Source organism: Nicotiana tomentosiformis, chromosome 7, assembly GCF_000390325.3.
Source record: "Nicotiana tomentosiformis chromosome 7, ASM39032v3, whole genome shotgun sequence".
NCBI lineage: Eukaryota > Viridiplantae > Streptophyta > Magnoliopsida > Solanales > Solanaceae > Nicotiana > Nicotiana tomentosiformis.
Genome location: NC_090818.1, coordinates 99,529,463 through 99,536,991, shown reverse-complemented (window position 1 = coordinate 99,536,991; position 7,529 = coordinate 99,529,463). Strand labels below are relative to the sequence as shown.

The 7,529-nt window shown below is 33.0% G+C and overlaps 1 long non-coding RNA gene across 1 annotated transcript; it reads right to left on the bottom strand.

The window, feature by feature from the left end:
- Positions 1-1,905: 1,905 nt before the first annotated feature.
- On the bottom strand, positions 1,906-2,651 carry LOC104101206 (uncharacterized). Its single transcript, XR_687403.3, has 2 exons — positions 2,565-2,651; positions 1,906-2,355 (listed from the first exon to the last, which is right to left on the bottom strand). It is a non-coding gene; the product is annotated as an uncharacterized lncRNA (long non-coding RNA).
- Positions 2,652-7,529: the final 4,878 nt, after the last annotated feature.

The following is a 7,529-nucleotide window of genomic DNA, read 5'->3' as shown; positions in this document are numbered from 1 at the left end:
CTTTCAAGCCCGTTGAATTTCTTTCCTTGGTCTTCTACCGGATTATATGGCACAAGAGAATTCTTTGATTGCAACAAAATTAATTCTTACATGAAGAGAATCATGCATCCCAATATCTTCCTTCAATGGATAAGTTTTCCATATCTCCTTTCACGTAATGGAATATTTGACCTCATTATATGGATGTGATTCCATATATTGTGTTGTTCCTTATATTGTGAAGGACTTTTCCTTTTGAAGCATAAGTAATTAAGTGCCCTGTTGATTGTAATAAGGAAAGATAGTAAGTAATTCCACATTCTTTCTTTATCCCACGTGAGATGCTTTTTGCGACTACATATTTTATTTCCTTCTGTTTTTCTTGTACCAATCTTCTAAAGATCTTCTATGTTTCTTTTCTATATCTTCTCTGATACATTTTGAAACTTTCTTCCAGCAAGGTAAATCATCCCAATAAATCTCAATAATATCCTCCATAAGAGTAGTATGCATTGTAGATATTTTCTTCCTTAACTTTGTAGTAAATCAACCATCATTCTTCCATCTGCTTTTCATAATAAACCTGTACCAATAAAATAAATTTACCACATGTAAATATTCTTTGATTAAACCTTATGTTGGTTTGGTATCATCAAAATTAGTCTATAAAACCTTGGGGCTAACAGCATTTGGGTGACGCACGCGCTAGGTGACATGCGTGTGTACGTGCACCAGAGTATTCATAATTTGAGGTGGCTTTTAGATTATTATGGGATTTGTTTTCTTTCATGCCTCGTTATATCTGTGTATTCTAAACCTTTATGATTGTTTGAATTCGGATTCATGTTAGAAATCATGTATAGGTTATGTGTGCTATTTGCTCGAGACATGATAAGGCTATTCTTGCTGTTTTTGATCTTTTTGCCTTAATTGTACACATACTCAGTCATGATGCTATATCCGTGACAATTTCGCTTTGTTATTTGCCTTAATTGTACAAACCTATATCCGTGACAATTTCGCTTTGTTATTTATATATTATGATTCTGTTGATGAGTTAATAATCTGCTTTAAAATCATGTGCGTGATTTTAAAGATTATGATAGAGGGTGGATCAGTTATCGTTTGGGTCCTTATCGCTCCACATTTACTGTGTTGTGCATATCTATCTACTAATGCTGTTGGGGGATATCCTTGATCCTAGTTCGAGGTTTTGTTCCAGTTTCGGCACTGAGCAAACCATATTCTATTCGTGGTGGCTGTTTATTTTATTTATGTATGTTCTATTTTCAGGGTTGTGTCCGTGATTATTATCATTAGAGTTTACTTAGATATTATTTAGTGGGTTATGGTTTGGTTTTAAATTTTCTATCGTACTTAGACTTTCAATGTGTTTGAGAGTTTGTGCCTTTTGTCTATGATATTGTATTATTTTTGGATTATGAACTCGTGCTACGGTAATAATTTGAAACGGTACGCTTAAGGGTAGTGGCTCACTGGTGCTAGCACCTTTTATGAATTTGTATTGTGACCATACATACATAAATAGTTAAATTTCGTATTGGAATATTAGTAAAGTTTTCTTTACTACCAACTCTTTGAAATATTGTATATTTCATTGTTCATATCTTCTAAAGTTGACATAAATTTAAATTGAAATTCTTAAAATCAATAGGGAACACGATCAACTTTTTAAATACTCAACAAGATAGTTTGAGAATTTCCCAAGGAATGTTATTTGCCTTGAAAGTCACATAAGGGTGTATTTAAATTTTATTTTCTCGATATTTCTACGTTTTATTTTAGAGGAATTACTAAAACATCCCATCCAACAAATAGAAATTTCTACATTGCATGTTGAAATAGAAGGTCGCATTCCATAAAGTTGAAGCATAAATTATTACAAATATATAAAAACAAGAAACAAACGTAAATTACATATGCATAATTTTATTAATAAGGTAAATGCATGATGAATCATACAATTTCTTACCCAACCAACTTTTGTAGTGGAGTTTATTGTAATTTTGAAATAAAGAGTTGTACACTTGACTTTCTTTATTATACATATAAATTATGGAAGACAAGCAAATGAAGGAAACATTAAACAACACAGAAACCCAACTGCATAATGGAGATGTGTAGAAGAGCTTGTCTCCGCTGCACACTAATCAAATGTCAGACACATAGGGCCACCAAGTGTCGCAGAGTATCCACAAGCGCAACAAACCCAGCAATCGTTGCAATCCAAGCTAGACTTACAAGATCTAAAACAAGTATTGAGTTGTGGGAGTAATCTCTTCTTCATTCCTAAGAGATTATGATCAACATCCAATGAAGCTCCGACTTTTGTGTTCGTCAAAAGGGTCATATTTGCTATAAATATTCATCATTATAGTAATTAAATTTTTTTTTATATAACAAAAATGACACACATATAAGCATTATTCAGCGAATCAGATGTATATCCATGCATTAATATGAAACATGTACACAGTCATGTATATATATATAAATTCATACATAATAAAAGATGTAGATAATATAAAATTATAATTTTAGAGTAAAACGTAAGTGGTACTTACTAGTTGCCACCATGATGAGAATAGCAAGCACAAAGGAATGCTTTAGCAACATCATTGGAATAGTATTTCACACTTTATGAATGTTTAGGAGTGGCTAATTACTTATAAAATGTCGTAATTTATAGACCTCCTTGTAGTCAAACTACCTCTCTTGCATGTGCCACATAGTTGCTTCGTTTTGTGCTTTTCTAGATTATTTATTATCTTGCTTTAATGTTCACTTCAAGCATGTGCTAACCTCCCATTTTAGAAACGACCAAAAATGCCCATAACGTATTGAAAATGGCTCAAAAATACCTTCCGTTAATATTTTGGTCCGCAAATGCCCTAACGTTTGTTTTTGGGTTCAAACTTACCCCTATATCTAACAGAAGAGCCAACAATACTCCTAACGTATTGAAAATGACTCAGAAATACCATCCGTTAACCTTTTGGTCAGCAAATGCCCCTAACATTTTTGGGCTCAAACTTACCCCTATATCTAGGGGTATTTGCGGACCAAAAGATTAACAGAGGATATTTTTGACCATTTTCAATACGTTAGGGGTATTGTTGATCCTTCTGTTAGATATATGGGTAATTTTGAGCCCAAAAACAAACGTTAGGGGCATTTGCGGACCAAACGTTTAACAAAGAGTATTTTTGAGCCATTTTTCAATACGTTAGGGGTATTTTTTACCCTTTTCCGTTTTAGAAATGGATAACGAAGAAGTATTATAAAGCTAAAGTACTTCCTACTTGCCCTCTATTAAAGAGATAGCAAGTTGGTGTGATTTCAGATCCATTATTTTTGTAAAATGCATGTGACAATCAAAGACCAATAAAATCTAGAATATTATGCATATACATTTATCTACTAAGATATTCTAATATACTGACCATAGTTTAATTTTTTTGGTTGAGATCATGCATATATTTATTAATAATGTACATGCATACTCATGTTAGTATTTCAATTGGCTGTTAAGTTCTTCTAATTAACTAGTGAACTCCACTTTAATTCTTTCATTTTTGTTTTCATGTGTATGATTGTATATCAAACTAGTAAGTTTATCACCTTATTAAATATATTAAAGCAATAAACATATAAATTTTTTTAAAGATTGACATAAAAAGATGTAAAATAATGTAATTATTTTTATTTAACCTAATATTCGTTTGACTGGAGATACAAGTAAAGTTGTAAAATTAGGCACAAGCAATCGGTTTAAACCAATTTTAATCTATTACTTCGTTGATATAAACAGAATTAAAATAGATTAGAGAAGACAATAAAATGAGCAATTTATGCAAAAATAATACTCCTCCGTTCATTTTTACTTGTCCACTATGGACTTTGCACATGCCTTAAGAAATAATAAATGAAGTGCCTAATTTACCATGATATCCATATTAATTGATGTATATTTTTAATGAATTTAAGAAAATGATTTAAAATGAGTAATTAATATTATGGGTATAATAGGAAAAAAAATTGTCTTCTCTTAATATGCTAAAAGTGATAAGTAAAAGTGAAAATCTAATTTTAGAATATTGGACAATTAAAAGTGAACAGACTTAGAAGCAAAGAAAGAATGTAAGAGATTCTTATAAAGGATTCCGGGACCGGCTTCTTGGTCTACAGTCTTCGAACAAGTAAGTCTGGAAGACTTGGCTAAAAAAATAAAAAGAGATATTTGCCACGAGTTTACACTCGAGTCGGCCACGTGTCGTGTGCACTTTTTACCAATTCAGCTTCCAAAAAATGAGTTCAAATATATATAGCAAGTTAAATGGACCCCTTTTCCCATGCTATTTAAAGTCTTTTAACTTCATCTTCCTAATTTTAGCATAAAATTTAATTTAATATCTTATTCTATCTTTTTACTTGACAGGTATAGTAAAAATAGATTTTTAAAAATAAATTTTTATTTTTACTTATTATTTTACGCATATTAAGAGAAGACAGATTTTTTTTTCTGTTATACCCACATTATTTATTAGTCATTTTAAATTATTTTCTCAAATCCAATAAAATATGCATCAATTAATATGTATATCATGGTAAATTATGCGTGAAAAGTCAAAATGAGCCAAGTAAAAGTGAACGGCGGGAGTAATCACTTATTGTCGAAGCAATAATAATAATAATAATCATTTAATAACTAGTTCATTTATTAGCATCTTGAAATCAAAAGTATCCCCGTTGTATCTTCCCATAAAAACGGATCTAAATAAGATCAACTCATTTAATTAATATGGGCAGCTACGAAGCACATTAATTATATTAATGCTTCTTTCTCAAAATGACTCAGACGAATTATTTCAATACACTATTAGCTTTTGGAATAATTAGTTATTTCATATTCAAGATAGTTTCTGGCCATGCAGTATAAAATAAACATTAAAGAGTTTAAAAATCTAAAAAGTTATATAAGTATTACTAAAAATAAATATTTGACTTGCAATTGTCGATTGTCATTTCGATAGTATTTCTAGAATCAAATGTTGAGTTAAAAATTATGATGATGGTGGGTGTTTGGAATTTATTTTTTAAAAATTATTTAGTTTTGAATGTGCATTTATAATTTTTTTACATAAATATAATATATAAAACGTTTTATGTCCCAACCTAAGCGGACGGACACGACTTGCGCTGCCTTAAATTTAATCGAATGAATATGTAACAAGAATTTAAAAGAAGCCCCGACCTTGTGTTATAGTTTCGACCTCGTTTGCCTTGTTTTGATTATCAAAACCCTCTTTAGGGCATTGCTGATTGCACCTGAATTGTCACTACCCAAAAACCCAACCCCGGGACAATGATGACGCCTAACATTTACTTGCTAGGCAAGTCAACACTAGATACTCAGCTAACCATCTAACAATTTAAATAGAGTAATAACAATTATTAACGATTGGTAAAACTTAAATACATAAGATAAATCCATAATATAACACGGTCTAGTCTAATCCCAAAAATCTGGAGTCACCAGCACATGAGCAACTAGCATACTACAAAGCATAGTCTTAATGAAATACAACTGTTTGAAATGAAATAAACAATAAAGATAGAATAGAAGGGGACTTCAGGGACTGCGGACACCAGCAACTCTACCTCAAGTCTCTGCTAAAGATATGATCCGAGTAGAAGCACTGCTTGACGCTGCTGGGACTAACACCCAAATCTGCACAAGAAGTACAGAAGTATAGCATGAGTACAACCGACACAATATACTCCGTAAGTGTCGAACCTAACCCCGACGAGGTTGTCACGACCCAAAACCCACTATAGGCCGTGATTGCACCCAACGACGCCGTTAGAAAAGCCAACGGTGAATGTGTAAGTCCGCGTAAAAATATTTTCTAATGATTTAAGATTTTAAAGTGCGTCAACGGTATTTGGGAATAACGTATTTGAGTATTAAAGGAGACATATGGGATAGAGATACATCATTTTGAATTGATAATGTATGTTTAATGTGTGTTGGAATATACTAAGGAGTTTTGTGAATGACAAGAACTTGTGTGGAACAAGTTGGATACATTAAGTGGAAAAGATGTTTCAATTGGCATAAGACTCGACTTCAAATAAGAAGAACTCCCTCCATATAATGACTTAGGTAGTGATCTACCTTTCAAATTAAAGCTCTTTGAGTGTAAATTCTAACGTATCAAACCGTTCATCATTTGGATATATACACAGAAAGTTATGACCATTTTACTGAACCTATATCATATGCGCGCGCAGATGCGCGACCACGCATATTTGAAAGTTTCTGCCTTGTGTGCATGGCCAGATGCGCGACCACTTGCCCAGGTGTGTGGCCGCGCATGTAGGAGCCTAAAAATACCCCCCAAGGCCGGGGAGAGAGAGTGGCTAAGTCATCTCTTCAAGTCTTGGCTAACATGAGATTATGTAGGACAATTGGCAAATGCAAATAATTTGTTAAGCAGAGGAATAAGATTGAAGGATCTATATGCGAAGCCTATCTTGCAAAGGAAACTGCACATTTTTGTTCTTATTATTTTGAGAGTAACGTGCCATGTTCTAGGAATAGGCCCAATAGGCACACGGTCGAATGTGTGAATGATCCATTATATCCACCAATGTCCATATTCAATCAACCAGGCCGATGTTCTAAGGATGTTAGAAAGAGAAGTTTGAGTGATATGGAGTACAAGTCAGCTACACTTCATGTGTTGCTAAATTGTCCCGAAGTTGTACCATTTCTCAAGTAAGTATTGATTTATTAGTTATCAAACTTTGGTGATGCATACTAGTAAATCCGAGTCATTTGCAAATAGGTGCCCTAACGCACCTTAATCCGTTGGGTGGCAACTCTCTCTTTTGAATAACCCTTCCTTTAAAAGAGTTGTCAATGTCGAAACCTAATTTCATGAGAAAAAGGGGCGCGACAGCATGACGACTCTGCTGGGGATATATGTAGGCTCTTACCATTGCGAACTTGGTCTATATGAATTTGTCTCTCCCGATAAGCGTGTCTTTATTATTTTGCTGATACTTGAATATCCCGCTCCCATTCTCCCTCTTATTGCGACATGCACACCCCCTTCCGTATTTCCCTTTTTATATGAACTTACATTTTAACACAGAGCTTATTCGAAATAGTTAAATTTATAATGGATAACTCGTGACTTACAAGAACATCATGAGATTCAATTTTAGGGAGAAGTTTAGCCAACATACATGGAATTCGCCCATTAATAATACTATAATGTTCCACCACACTAAACAACTTCAATCTATAACAATGCAACATAGTTGCACCAATATTAGCAAGATTTTTATACTTTAAGTCATTTAGACTTTTTATCAAACATCTAATGTACATATCTTTCTACAACTTCCTCCAATAGAATTTCTTCACCTAACAACTACCTTCCATACCAATGATTCACCTCACAATTGTCTCTAGGCCATCCATAACTTCTATTAGCACATGCATGCCCAACAATTCACTC